Raw genomic sequence first — 16,155 nt, forward strand, 5'->3', positions numbered from 1 at the left:
CACAGTGCATCCAACAGCCCTGCTTACAGTGATACTAGAATACAGAGCATAGCCTGTGACTTTCCCCATTTGTGAAGCAGAACTGTTGGTCCTGTCTGGCCAGGGACTTCAATGCACAGTCTTGGCTGATTAGTATCAGCAAACAGTAAGCTGTTCAGGGCCTGGGTTGCACCCTTCTATCCCACCAAGGCAGAGTAGCTAATTCATAACCCTGCTTACTGCTGAACCTAATACCCAGTCTGCCTGTCTGATAAGCCTGACAAGAAAACCTGGGAAAATTCATAGGTCTTCCTATAACCCCATGTAGTCAGTAATCCTACCCAGCTCCTTTCAGCCAGCATCATGTCCTTTCTTCCTGACTTCAGAGCATTGGCAGCAACCTTATTTAAAAATAGACCCTGAGGAAAAAAAAAAAAAAAAAAAAAATAGACCCTGAGAGTAAGTCCCAACTGCTCAAAGCCATTAGCAGCAGACACATTCAGACAGCCAACCTGAGCTGATTGGGGGGGGGGGGGGGAACAGTCTCTGCCAAAGCCAACCTGTAAAGTCTAATGAAGGAGGCCACTTAAAAAAAAATGTGGTAAACATGACACCATCAAAGGAAACTAATAAAGACCCAATAACTGACCAACATAGAATTCTTAATAATTCTCTTAAAGTACTTTAGTGAACTATAAGAAAACACAAAGAACACAAAGAACACAGAAATCCTAAAGCTGGAAATGCAATGACTGAATTGAAACATTCGAAAAAGAGCTTCAAAAACAGACTCAACCGTTTAGTACAAACAATCAGTGACCTTGAAGACAAGAAATCTGGTATTATTCAGTCAGTGGAACAACAACAAAAAAATTTAGAGACTAAAAAGGACTGAAGAAAACCTATAGGAATAACAGGATACCATCAGAAGAAACAATACTGTGATTATATGAATTCCAAAAGGAAAAGAGAAAGAGTATAGGACAGCAATATACATTTAAAGAGGTGCCTGGCTGGCTTAGTTGGTAGAACATATAACTCTTGATCTCAGGGTCATGAGGTTGAGCCCCATGCTCGGTGGATGGATAGATAGATAGGAAGAAGAAAGAAAAGAAAAGAAGAGAAGAGAAAGGAAAGGAAAGGAAAGGAAAAGAAAAGAAAAGATTTACAGCATATTTAAGTAATAATGGCAGAAAACCTCCTGAAACTTGGGTGAGAAATGGACATCCAATCCATGAGACCCACTCCATGAGGCCAAAGTACCCAAAGAGATTGAACTGAACAGAGCTATACAAAGACACAATGTAATTAAATTGTTCAAAGACAAAGAAATGATTTTGAAAGCATTGGGAGAGAAAGAAATTACTTACAAGGAAACTCCCATGGGATTATTAGATTTCTAAGAGAAACATTTCAGACCTGGGGAGAATCTGATGATATGTTACAAATATTGAAACAGGAACCTGTCAAACAAGAAGTCTAAACCTGGCAAAACAGTCCTTCGGGAATGAAGGAGAGAAAGAGAGAAAGACTTCCCTGAACAAACACTCGTTCAGGAAATTCATCACTACTAGACCTGCCTTGTTCTTTAGTTAACATCATAAAACATAAGAAACTATTGAAAATCTTATTGGTAATGTTAAATATATATTCAAAGTTAGATTCTGAAATATGATACTGATACTGCCTTATTCACTTAGAGCTCTAGTTTAGATGTTAATAATAAGCATAGTAAAAACAAACCTAACTACAATCTGTTACTAGCTGCTCAATAGAAAAATATGTGAACAGTAACATCAATAGTCTGAAATTTGACAGAAAGGAAAAGTATAAAATTTAGAGATCTTATTGAAGTTGGTGTCAGTTAAAAGTAGGATGTTATAATTTTAAGATATTTTCAATTAGCAATAATCGCGCCTCGGATAAACCTCATTGGCTACGATACTGCCACTGCGCAAAGCTAATTTTTAAGATATTTTATGTAAGCTTCATGGTAACCACAAGGAAAAAACCTACAGTAATTACACACACACAAAAAATTGAGAAGTCAAAGCATATCATGCTAAAGTATCACACTAAAAGATACCAAAGCATACACAAAAATAGTAGGGTACCAAAAATAAAAATGGGCCAGTTTCTGTAGTATAGTGATTTATCACACTCACACCACAAAACAATGACAGTGAATCTACAAAATACCCAGAAAATTAACAAAACAGTGACACTAAGTCCTTACATATTAATACTTGCCCCCAAATAAATTTATTAAATTATCCAATCAAAGGAAATTGATCACATGGCTGAATGGATAAAAAACCAAGATCTAATAATATGCTACCTACAAGAGACTAATTTTTGCTTTAAAGACACACAGGCTTGGGCACCTGGGTGGCTCAGTTGGTTAAGTGACCACCTTTGGCTTGGGTCATGATCCCGGAGTCCTGGGATCGAGTCTCACATTGGGCTTCCAGCTCCATGGGGAGTCTGCTTCTCCCTCTGACCTCCCCTCTCATACTCTCCCACTCTGTGTCTCTTTCTCTCAAATAAATAAAAAATCTTAAAAAAAAAAAAAAAGATACACAGGCTCTGAGTGAATGGATGAAAAAGATACTTCAAGCAGATACAACCCTCCAACCCCCCCCAAAAAACTGGTGTAGTTGTATTATATGGCACAAAATGGACTTTATATGTGGTAAAAGAGTCATAGGGGGGAATTATATAATGATAAAAGGAGTGGATTCATTAACACACACAAATAAATATATATATATATATATATAAAACAGGTCATATTTACACATATATTTATGTATTTATATCTCTAATTTATATATGTATATATATTATATATAAACATTTTGTCATATGTAAATATTTATGTACCCAATGTAGGACTACCTAAGTATGTAAAGTAACAATTAAGAACTAAAAGGAGAAATACATAGCAATAATAATTAATACTTTGATACTCCATTGTCAATACTAGATCCATCGCCCAGATAGAGAATCAATAAGGAAACAGTGTGCTTGAACAAAACTATAGGCCAAATAGACCTAACAAACATAAGCAGAACATTTTATCCAATAACAACAGAATACATATTCTTCATAGATGCCTATGGAACATTTTCTAAGAGAGACCTATGTTAGACCACAAAACAAACCTCAGCAAATTCAAGAATGAAATTGTACCATGTATCTTCTCTGACTACAATGGTATGAAATTAAAAGTCAGCAACAGGAGGAAAACGAATTTCTTCAGACAGACAGAAATGGAAACACTACATACCAAAGCTTGTGGAATGCAACAAAAGCTGTTCTAAAAGGGAAGTTCATCCAATAAATGCCAACTTTAAGGGGAAAAAAAAAGATTTCAAATAAATAACCAAACTTTATGGTCTGAGAACTAGAGAAAGAAGAACAGATATAGCCCAGAGTTAGCACAGGGAAGGAAATAGCAATTAGAGAAGAAAAAATGAAATACAGAACAGGAAAATAATACAAAAGATCAACACAACTAAGAGTTGATTTCTTTGGAAAGATAAACCAAATTGACTATCTTTAGCTAGACTAACCAAAGAGAAAAGAAGAACCAAATGGACAAAATTATAAATGAAAAAGGAGACAATACAACTGTTACCATAGAAATACAAAAGGTCCTAAGAAGCTACTATGAATAAGTATATGCCAACACACTGCATAATCCAGACAAAGTGGTAAAATTCTTAAAAATATACAATCTACCAAAACTGCAACAGAATGAAATAGAAAATCTAAACAGGCCAATTATTAGTAAAGAGATCATATGAGTAACAGAAAAACCTTCCAGCAAAGTTAAGCCCAGGACCACAGCTTCATGGACAAATATTATCAAACATTTAAAAAATCAATGCCAATCCTTCTCAAACTCTTTCACAAAAGCTTCCATAAAACTAATTTTATGAGGTCAGCTTTACTTTGACACCAAATTCGGATAAGGATAGTACCAGAAAACAAAACAAAACACTACAGACCAATATCCCTGATTAATGCAGATGCAAAAATTCTCAATAAAATACTAGCAAACATAATTCAGAAGCATATTATAAGGATCATTCACTAAGATCAAATGGAATATATACCTGGGATGCAAGGATGGTTCATCAATGAAACTATGTAACACATTAATAAAAAGCAAGATACGAATTATATGATCATCTCAATTGAAGCTGACAGAGCATCCAACAAAATACATCATTCATTTAAGACGAAATGTCTTCACAATGGGAACAGAAGCGACGTACCACAACATAATGCAGGCATATACAGCTAGCCCTCAGGTAAACCACATTCAATGGCAAAAGATGGTAAAAGCTTTTCTTCTAAGATCAGGAACAAGACAAGGGTGTCTATTCACACTGTTCCTGTTCAACATGGTACTGGAAGTCCTAGCTAGACCCATCAGGGAGGGAGGGGAGGGAGAGAGGTTGGGAGTAGGGAAGGAAGGAAGGAAGGAAGAAAGGGAAGGAAGGGAAGGAAAGGAAGGAAGAAAAAGAAATGAATAGCTCAGCATTGGAAAGAAATAAAATTATCTATCTGTAGAGAGATCTCTTTATACAAAGAAAATCATAAGGACACCAGCAAAAACTCTCAGATATCATCAATGAATTCAGTAAAATCGCAAGGTACAAATTAACATACAAAATGCAGTAGGATTTCTATACACTAACAACAAATTACCTAAAAAAGAAATAAAAAATAATGGTCTCACTTACAATAGCATCTGAAACAAAATACTTATAAATAAATTCAACCAAGTAGGTGAAAGATCCTCTACTCTAAAAACTATAAAACACTCATGATGAAAGAAATTAAAGACATAAATAAGTGAAAAAGTGTCCCATGTTCATGGATTGGAAGAATACTGTAAAAATATCTGTATTACTCAAAGCCATCCACAGATTCAAGGCAATCTCCATTAAAATTCTGATGGCATCTCTAAAGAGCCGTAACAATCCTAAAATTTATACAGAACCATAAAAGACCCCTAGTAGACAGAACAATCCTGACAAAGGAAATAAAGCACGAGACAGCATACCTTTTGATTTTAAGCTATACCATCAAGCTATACTCATCCAAACAGGCATAAAAACAGACACATAAACCAGTGGAACAGAGCCTACAGTCCAGAAGTAAACCCATGTATACACAGTTAACTAATATCTGATAAGGGAGCCAAGAATACTCAATGGGGTAAAGACAATCTTGTCAATAAGTGGTGCTGAGCAAACTGGATTGTCACATGTGAAAGAATGAAACTTGACCCCTACCTCACATGACTCATAAAACCGAACTGAAATGTATTAAAGATCTAAATATAAGACTGAAAGCCATAAATCTCCTAGAAGAAAAAGAAGAAAAAAGCATCTTGATATGAGTCTTGGCAATGAGACTTTTTGGTTGTGATAACTAAAATGAAAGCAGCCAAATAAAAAAATATGTAAGTGAGACACTAAACTGAAAATTTTATGCACAGCAAAAGAAAGGATCAACAAGACGGGAAGACAATCTACAGAATGGGAAATATTTGCAAGCCATATATATCTATGATAAGGAGTTAAAATCCAAAATACATAATGAACTTCTACAACTCAATAGCAAAAAACCCAAACAATCCAACTGAAAAATGGGCAAAAGTCCTTAATAGACATTTTTCTAAAGAAGACATATGCACGGCTAACAGGTACATGAAAAGATGCTTAATATCACTCATCATTAGGGAAATGCAAATCAAAATCAAAATGATGTATCACCTCATGTGTATGTCAGAATGGCAAACATTAAACAGACCACTAGCAAATGCTAGTGAGGATCTGGAGGGAAGAAAACCCTCATGCACTGTTGGTGAGATTGTAAATTGGTGCATCCACTGTTGAAAACAGCAAGGAGTTCCCTCCAAAAATTAAAAATAGAACTACTGTATAATCCAAAAATTCCACTTCCAGGAATATATCTGAAGAAAACAAAAATACTACAATAGAGAGATACCTGTATTCTCATGTTCATAGCAACATTATTTATAATAGCCAAGACACAGAAACAACCTAAGTGTCATTTGGTGGATGAACGGATAAAGAAAATGTGGGATGAGTATGTATGTGTTTGAGTGTGTGTAGAATATAGTTCAGTCTTAAATAAAAGGAAAGCCTGCCATTTGTGATAACATAAATAGAACTTGAGGGCATTATGATAAGTGAAATAAGTCAAAGACAAATATTCCATGATCTCACTTGTATATGGAATAAAAACAAACAAACCAACAAAAACCCCAACCAAACTCTTCATAGAAAAGGGGAGATCAGATCTGTGGTTACCAGAGGTGGGGAAAGTTAAATGAAGGACATCAAAAGGTACAAATTTCCAGTTATAAGATCAATAAGCACCAGGGATATAATCTATAAAGTGATGGATACAGTTAACACCACTGCATAACCTGCAGCATATATGTATATGTATATATATATATATATAATATATGGAAGTTGTTAAGAGTAAATCCTAAGAGTTTGCCTCATAAGGAAGAAATGTATATTTTATCTACATCGGATGACGGATGTTAACTGAACTTTTAGTGATAATTATTTCATAATTTATGCAGCTGAAATCATACTGTACACCTTGAATTTATATAGTTCTCTATTTTAATTATATCCCAAAACAACTGGAAAAGAAAGATATAACAAGTGTTGGTGAGGATATGCAGAAAAGGGAAACCTTGTGTACTTTTGGTAGGAATATAAATTGGTGCAGCCATAATGGAAAACAGTATGGAGTTTTGACACACACACACAAACAAAAACAACAAGCAAACAAAACCCTAAAAAACAAAAAACAAAACAAAAAGCCAAATATAACTACCATATTATCCAGCAACTCTATTACTGGATATTCATTCAAAAGAAGTGAAAAGACTAACTTAAAAAGGTATATGCACCTCAGGTCCACTGTAGCATTATTTACAACAGCCAAGAGAGAGAAACCATCTAAGTGTCCACTGATGGACGGATGTGTAAAGACAATGGGGAATGTAGATGCAATGGAATACTACTCAGCCACAAAAGAGAAAGACATCTTGCCATGGTGCAACATGGGTGGAGGGCAATATGCTAAGTAAGTCAGACCTAGAAAGAGAAATACTGTATGATATCACTTATGTGTGGAATCGAAGAACAGAAACAAAACACCCCTAAAACCAAACTCAAGAGAAAACATATTGGTGGCTGCCAGGGATCAGGGGTGGGAGTTGGATGAAAAAGGTAAAGGGGTCAAAAGTTACAACCTCCAGTTACAAAACAGGAAGTCATGGGGATGCAGCATACAGCGTGGTGACTACGGTTAAAACTGTATTATACATGAGAAGGTTCCTAAGAGAGTAGATCTTAAAACGTCTCATCACATGAAAGAGTTATGAAACTATATGTGGCGGTGGATGTTAAGTAGATGATCCTGGGGATCGTTTCCCAGTATATAAAACTGTTGGGTTGTATTTTACACCTGGAACTAATATAACGTATGGATTACATCTCAATTTAAAAAATTTTCTGAAGGTAGTTTTGTGTCAAGGGAGGGTAGTAGTAAAGGGTTGAGGATGCCGAATTATGGAGAAAGGACGAAATACAGAATGATGGGGGAGAACTATGTAAAGAGCACTTCCTAGTGAGAGCAGGGTTCTCTCTAAGCCAACAAGAACAACACGGGATGAACCAGTGTAGGGTTCTAGAGCTTCCGGTCCTCACCTGTGTTTGTGATGTTGAATGTGGGTGTGCTAAACAAATCAGTCAGATGTCCGGATTATGCAATCTACCCATTTCCCGATTTTTGTCGTAACTAATTGCTACGGAAGTGTGGGTTGTAGCAGAATGAAAAGAACTTAATACTTGGCTCACCTGTAACCTTTAAGAAATTGTTAGAGTTGAACTGTGCCCCTTTAATTTTAATTGTTGAGACTGTATTTGGAAATAACGTCTTAAAAGAGGCAATGAAAATAAGGCCATTAGGACGAGTGCTCAACCAGGATGACTGGTGCCTTTATAAGAGAAGATTAGGACACAGAAACACAAAGGGAAGACCATGTGAACACAGAGGGAGAGGACAGCCCTCTGCAAGCCAAGGAGACTTCAGAGGAAACCAATCCTGCCAACGCCTTGATGTCAGCACTTGCAGCCTTGAGAACTTCTAGAGGATCAGGAGAAAATACGTTTCTGTTGTTTAAGCCACCTGTGGCACTTTGTCATGACAGCCCTAGCAAATGAACACAGTCTCTAATTGTCACTGTATATAAAACAGCATGTGTAAACCACTGTAGGCCCAGTCCAGGGTGTGTAGGGGCTAGGAAGGCAGCAGAGGTGAGATGCACGGAGGGGCTACCCTGGAGAAGCCTTCCCCCACCCATGGGACACAGGTGCTTTCAGCTTCCGCTGAGTGCTGTCATATGGGACTGTGGGCCTTAGTGTGGCCAGACCGACCAATTTTTTCAAGACAACCTACATATCTGGATTGTCACATACACAACTGCCCAATTCCTAAAACCCTGACCAAAGAACAAATGACAGAGGGTGGGGTCTAGGCTTTGGGCTTCCAGTTGAGACCATATTGGAATGTAACAGATTATACAAATCTACCTGTCGATTCCCCTGAGAGCTTTAAAATGTGGAGTCGGGGGCACCTGGGTGGCTCAGTGGGTTAAAGCCTCTGCCTTCGGCTCAGGTCATGATCCCAGGGTCCTAGGATCAAGCCCCACATCAGGCTCTCTGCTCGGCAGGAAGCCTGCTTTCCCCTCTCTCTCTCTCTGCCTGCCTCTCTGCCTACTTGTGATCTCTGTCAAATAAATAAATAATAATTAAAAAAAATCTAAAATGTGGAGTCGTAGGATGGTTTGGTGTGGTATGGACCTAAGGTGTAGGACTGTATCAACTCCATCCAGATCTGGTTATGGTAGAAATTGCAAGGGACGCTACATAACATGTACATATTGAGATCAGTTCAATTCAACTGCCACTAAGATGACCTATTATTCTATTTTCCTATTGCTGGGCTGTTGCTCCCATGCTTTCCACCAATCATAAAGATGAGTTTCCTCCTGCCTTTGCGAAGTTGGTTCACCCAGGATAAAGCCCAACACTTTGTAGAATATCAGGACCTAGTACAGCAGCCTAAAACCATCCCTCTGGCTTTGTTCCTTATCACTGCTTTATTTAACATGAAAACAACAGGGTTGAAAAAATTCCAGTGTTTCTACCCAACAGAGCTAATGAGATTCTGAAGTCTCTTCCATAACAAAAACTGAAAGAGTTTTGAAGCTTAATCAACAGGGCTTGTCACGGAAAGAACACTTATGGAGCAAAACTTAATGCCCCATTTTTAGATTTTCGTAATGGTTTGTTGGCAAGCTGGGTCTTTTTCCCCTGCTACGTTGCCTATGTGAAATGCTTTAAAAGGGTGTAGGCAAGTATGCTTGTCAGCAGGGACTTGGCAACTCATGTCTCCTTCCTGGACCCCCTGTGCCTTGCTTCAGCCTCAAGACAGTGAGACAGCCAGCCACCCAGGCGATGTTTTATGAATCTGATGCTATGAAAAGGCAGGCAATAAATTAGCGGGATGGAGTCTATCTGTCTCCTTTAGAACATGCCACTTTGGGTATATGACCTATGTGTTGCCAGCAGGCGTTCCTGAGACCAGATGATGAAGTAGAGGTCTATGCATATGATTTTATTATTTTTTCAGCTGACTTCGCCCCAGTGGATATATAGAAGGTGAGAGGGGAAAGAAAGTGATTCAATTGCTTAGTAGTAAAAATATACTTTGCCCCTGCTTCTTGGTATGAAACTAAGGAATGGTCGACAAACATTTCCATGAAGTAATAATTGCCTTTTGCGTAAGCGTTTATAAGTTAAAAAAGAAAAAAAAAAGTGGTCTATGCCAAATTCAAGTGAAAATGTGCATGGAATCATGGTGGAAAATATATATTCAGCATGAGATCAGAGGGACTAAATTTTCTGAGTTTCCACTGCCGCTGCAGAAAGCTCAAATCCAGTGAATTATGGCCATGTGTATACTGTGTATCAGATGGACAGATAAAACTCCATTCAGTGAGGGCCCGGTTCTCGATAAGACCAGGCACATACTAACTACTTTAGTCTTCACTTTTCACAGAAGGTCCTATTATCTCCCTTCTCCACGTGAAAAACGGAAGCTCAAAATGGTTTATTACTCGCCTAAAGGCACACAGATATGAGGAAGTGGCAGCAAGATTCAAGTCCCATCCTTACAGGCACTGAATTCCAAGCTCCTTCTATTTTGACTGCTGAGATACTGATAAAATGAAGCTCACCTTCACAATTGTGTAATATTACACACATAGAGTGTGTGTGTCTGTGTGTTTGCATGAGCATGCGCACACACTCACTACCATCTGCCAGGCAACTCAGCCAAACCAAGTGAGAAGCCTGATTATGCTAAGCAGAGTAAGTCAAAGACAAAAACGCTATGATCTCGCACGTGTAATCTCTAAAAACAAAACAAAAACAAGACACAGTCTAGCTCATACATACAAACAACAGATTGGTTCCCAGAGGCGGTGGCGGGTGGGGGGTGGAGGTGGGTGGAATTTCTGAAGATAGTCAAAAGGTACAGGCTTCCAGTTATAAAATAAATAAGTCATAGAGATGTAATGTATAACATCGTGACCATAATCCTGTATCTCATCTTTCAAAGTTGCTAAGAATAGGTCTTAAAAGACCTATTCAGCACCGTGAAAATTTTTTTTAAAAGATTTAGAAAGCACAAGCATGGGTGGAGGAGTGGCAGAAGGAGGGAGGGAGAGAGGGGAGAGAGAGAGAGAGAGAGAGAGAGACAATGCAAAAGACTCTCCACTGAGTGAGGAGCCTGATGTGGGGCTCAGTCTCAGGACCCTAAGATTATGACCTGAGCTGATATGGAGAGCCCAATGCTTAACCAACTGATCAACCCAGGAGCTGCAGGGAAAAATGTTTAACTATATGTGGTGACAGATGTTCTTAACACTTATTCTAGGGATCACTACACAATACACAAATCTTGAATCTGGAAACTAATATAATGTAATGTAATGTAACATAATAGAATATATAATATATATAATATAATGTTATGTGCCTCTTGTATCTAAAAATTTTTAACAAGCATGTTTGGTTATATAATTCTAATAGTTTTAGCAAATTTTTAGAGCATTGTATTTTATAATAATAAAGTAATTTTTATTTATTTATTATTATTTTTAAAGATTTTATTTATTTATTTGACAGAGAGAGTTCACAGTAGACAGAGAGGCAGGCAGAGAGAGAGAGAGGGAAACAGGCTCCCTGCTGAGCAGAGATCCCGATGCGGGACTCGATCCCAGGATCCTGAGATCATGACCCGAGCCGAAGGCAGCGGCTTAACCCACTGAGCCACCCAGGCGCCCGAATAAAGTAATTTTTAAATTAAAAAAAGATCTACAGTTTGGTTCTGGAGGAGGTAGAGATAAATGCATAAGCAAGAGATAGCAGAACTCCTGTGAATAGTGCTGCTGTCCCAACAGCTGGTGTGGGATCATGGGCAGGAGCCATTACGATACTAGGGAGGACTCCTGGAGGAGAGGACATTCGCAGTAAGTGAAGGATGGCCAGCCGTCTGCCATGTTCTGCACAGAAGGCCAAGCATGTGTGGGCACAGCAAGAGAAGCTGGGGAAAGGGAACCAGCAGCTCAAGAAGCGACCTGAGGTCATGTCATTTTATTGTACTTTTCCCTAAGATCACCAGATAATAAATTTTCTCAAGCAACCAACCACCCAGCTAGGAGCCATGTAAAAGACGAGTGAGCAGGGCAGAGGGTACCCAACTTGGAAGATATAAAAAAGTCACAATGCAAGGTGACTGAGTCACAATGCAAGGTGACCAAGGCCTGAATTGAAGTGCAGTGTCCAAGAGAGATGAATGGGAGAGATGCTGAAATTTTAGGTGCTGAGGCCGGCTTGGAAGGAGGGTATGCTCTGCCCTGGGGACAGGTGGGTACCAGCAGTGAAGATGGTCCTCCAGGTCTAAGAGCCACTTTGATAGCAAGAAAGACTTTGGACAGTGGAGGACTATGGAGGAGACTTAGGTAAGCTATTATCTCTGGTCTCCTGCTGGCTGGTGGGAATTTTAGCTCCCAGGAGGTCCATGTTCTCTTCTGGCTAGGGACTGTGCAATGTTTGAGGTCTGCCCCCTTATTCACCATTCTCAGAACCAGGAGGAACTGTGTGATTTCTGGAGCTTATCTGAATTTTCTAAAACAACCTGGGAGACCTGTTTTCAGCTATGAAGTTTCCCAGAAGATACCTGGCAGAATACTGTCCTCATCTCTGGAAGAAAGCTGAACCCTCCAAGAAAGGTCTTCAGACCCTTATCTTGTAAACCCAGGGTTACCTGCTGGGATTTACCTTTAAAATTACAAAGGTACTCCAAAACAATTTCTTGCCTTCTGGCTCCTTCATTTTCTTGTCCCTCTCTGTAAATCTGGGCTAGGTTAAATTAGGGAGAGGGGATTGCTTGAAGCTTTAAAATGAGGTTTGCATGGCTGGAGATTACTCCCTGCCACTAGAGGGCACCAGATGCACGTAAAATCTCTAGGTATTAAAGTGCCCAACATTCTTGAAATAGAGCAAAAGGTCACATGAAAAAGACTAGCAAGGAGGTAGCTTTCCCACTACCTCATCCTTATTAGCTTCGTTTCTGCTACTGAGTTTATAATGTTTTCAGAGTTTTCTTTTAATTCAGAAATCCAGTAAGTTGGAGATAACGCAGAATTGATGGTTTTCACAGACTCGTCTGACTACATGGTCTTTGCTACTATTTCCCTCTTATGTGCAAGATGATGTGCGAAACCTATCAACTCTGCATATGGTTGTATTTCAGATTCTGCAACAAAATAGCTGGAGTGGACAGAATGCCTCTCCTAGATAGCAAAACCGCAAAATACAATTCCCCACTCCCCCCAGTAGAGTACAGGTGTCTCTATGAAACCAAGATATTAGGTTCTTCTGCTGAAATTTAGTAAAGCTGCTCGGATATTTGGTGTTTGTAACCTTGTGAGGGATGGCACAGAAATACAGGGTCATAAAGAAGCTGTTAACGGTCCAGTTTTCTTCCCTAGGCTTTGTCTCTGGGGGCTGACCCTGGAGCCAAGATCTTACTTGACTTTAGCCAAGCAAAACTAGACTCCTTGTTTGACCTGTGAGGTTTTCCCTAATCCAGAGCCTTGTGTTTTGGGGAAAACAGAAAGGAAGTGAATATCTACCACAAAACTCTCTTTGCTTTTGTTGAGCGCTGACAGGTACTCACTACTGAGAGAGTACCCTGGTACTCTGGGACCTGGCCACCCCAGGCACACCCCGTGTCAGGTCAGCTGTACAAGGCCCCTGGGAAGAGAAGACAACATGGGCTGTGGCGGTCCCTAAGATAGGGGTTTGTAAGTGCTGTCAGGGTCCTCCTTGATTGGACCGTATGATTCTCTTGAAAGTCCAGAGGCGTGAATAGATCTTTGTGTGCTCAGCCCTCATCCAAGCCAAGCCTCAAGAGAACACCATAGGCCAGTGGGTTTTGATTTACAGATACACACAAGGAGATGAGATTTCCTTTCCAGGAAAAGGGAAGGATGGGCTAATGTGCTTGAATTTACACACACGGGGCTCTTTTAGAAGCCCGTATTATAGTCAGGCCTTGCTCAAAGTGAGTCCTTCGGCAGGAAGTATTGCTCCCAAATGCTTACGGGTAGACAGGAAATCTGGAAAACCCTCAAGACAAGGAGGTGGGAGGGAAAGACAGGGACACAGGAATTTTTGAGGCCGGAACGTAAACATCTCGCTATAAAGAGTTCATAAATTTCACATGCCTCCAAATTTTATTTGGATCTGGTTTTCTTTGTTTTAGTGATTTCCTGTTTTTCAGGCGGGGGGTGGTCCTTTTGCCTGGAAACACTGACTCTATATTTTTCCTAACATGTGGTTTTCTGAGGGATAAGATTTCTCTAGTAAATGAGGTAGATTTGCTTCAATCAGCTGGGTGTCAATTTTCTGTTTGTGGACATGGTTCCTTCCCATCACCTATGCAGAAGCAGTAACTTAACCATCCTTACAGCCCAACAACCTTCAACAATGACTTGTTGGTTCCGTGAACACTCCTAAATTTAGGAGAAAGATAAACAGGCAGTGCTTTTTAAAAGCATCGGGATTCTCCTCACACATTCCTGTGTGCAGAGAAAAATGTTTGCACTGGTTGCAGATTGAGCCCCAAAGCCCCAGGGAAACGTCTGCGTTGCTCACAGGGGGAGGCCTTCAGGAAAAGCATCCTTTGCCACTTTCCCGTCCCTATTCTACACATTTGTCCTTTGTTCCCTGACCATTCAGAGAGACAAAGGACACCTCTATCCTTTTTTTGATTGGCTTTTCCTTAGTGGGGCTTCCTGCTCCCAATTTGGATCCTATACTCCATTAAGACTGTTCCTGTGACCGGAAAGTGATGAAAGAAACACATTCCAAATAGTAAAAACAAGTGTCCAGGAAGGATCTTGCCAGCAGGTTCAAACAAATGAAAAAGCCAGGCCTCTATTTCTCTGTCTGTATCTAGCACAGCTGAGGGAGGAGTACCAGCGAGGCTCTGGGCAGCTCTGTCAGGCACAGGGAGCCTGGCCACACCATCGTCCGTGTCACGGGCTGGACCTGAAAGGGAGGGGGAGGACACCTGCCCAGGACAGATGCTCTGGCAGTTTTTTGAACAGCTCTTGCTTCCCTTTGTCTCATGTCATATGTCCCCCCTCCTCCCTTTCTTACCCTATTTCTCCCCCTTCCTTTTTTTGGCATGTCCTTTTTTTATTCTCTGCTCAAAACCCTGGACTCCTCACACCTTCCAGTCACCTAGCAAATACCCTCAAGTCCCCTCTCTTTAGTGGGTCCCCTTCTGTGTATCATAGCTGAGATGACCAGGGCTCTCGTTATGGAGAGCTGATCATGTGCTTACTGTCTCCCTAAGGTGGTCCAGCAAACTCGGGGCTGCTGTACGAATCCGGATAGGCTAACTGTTGCAATAGGCCATCCCAGAATTGCAGTCGGTGTTTCTCGCTCTCCCGCCAAGTCACAGCCCATGTTCCAGGCTGTGTAGCTCTTTCAAGCAGTGAGCATGTGGTTTGTTGTGCCTCAGCTGTCCTGAAGCCTGTTGCGTAGAAGGGAGGGAGTTTGTGGAAGATCACAAGGAGCTTTTAGGGGCCAGGTCTCTGGGTGCCATTCCACTTCCTCCCCACGTTCTTTTGGCCACAGTCTGACATTTGGTCCCTCTCCAGCTGTAGGACAACCAGGAAATGGAAGGTGAAGACAAAACTTCATGGTGGGTGTGGCATGGTCTCTGCAAGGAGATGATGTCATTTCCTCCAGGTATGGGAATCGAGGCTCAAAGAAAAGAGTCATCTGTTAGTCATCTACATTGTAGAACCCAGATGCCAGCCCTGTGAATATGACTCCAAACTACCGTCTCAACCTTGTGTTCTGCATTCGTGGTCTTCCAGTAAAAAGTTATTCTCTCTTTTATGCCAACACTTGATCTTTTACAAATTTTCATTCCCCTCCTTATCACTCTGTGCTGCACCTGTGAGTGTCCCAGGGAGAAGGAATGCTTTTCTTCATATCTGCATCGTCTGCAGATAGCACGGTGCCTGGTACACATTGGGGGTCAATAAAAGTTTGACGCATGAAGAATAGCTGCAGTTGGCATGGGGGTGCATGGAAGGGGACCTCAGGCACCTCGCAGTGATTGGATTAGTCACCATACAACTTCTCTAGATTACAGGAAGTCTGGATAATAGTATTGCAACCGTCATCCCCATGGGGCTGTTTTCAACCCAGCCATAAGACTGATCATTTAAAAACATAAGTCAGAGCATATCTCTCTTCAGCCTAAATCTCTCCAATGACACACTTGTACCCTGATCATGGCTTGCTTCTTTCTTTCTTTCTTCTTCTTCTTCATCTTCTTTTTAAAGATTATTTATTTATTTAAGAGAGAGAGAGAGAGACAACATTGGAAGCAGGGGGAAGGGCAGAGGGTGAGGGAGAAGGAGAAGGAGGAAGAAGGAGACTCCCAGCTGAGAAG

The 16,155-nt window shown here is 40.3% G+C and overlaps 1 pseudogene; it reads right to left on the reverse strand.

The window, feature by feature from the left end:
- Positions 1–1,789: 1,789 nt before the first annotated feature.
- Positions 1,790–1,941, reverse strand: LOC131832764 (U4 spliceosomal RNA; annotated as a pseudogene).
- Positions 1,942–16,155: the final 14,214 nt, after the last annotated feature.

The sequence above is a fragment of the Mustela lutreola genome, chromosome 5 (genome assembly GCF_030435805.1).
Source record: "Mustela lutreola isolate mMusLut2 chromosome 5, mMusLut2.pri, whole genome shotgun sequence".
NCBI lineage: Eukaryota > Metazoa > Chordata > Mammalia > Carnivora > Mustelidae > Mustela > Mustela lutreola.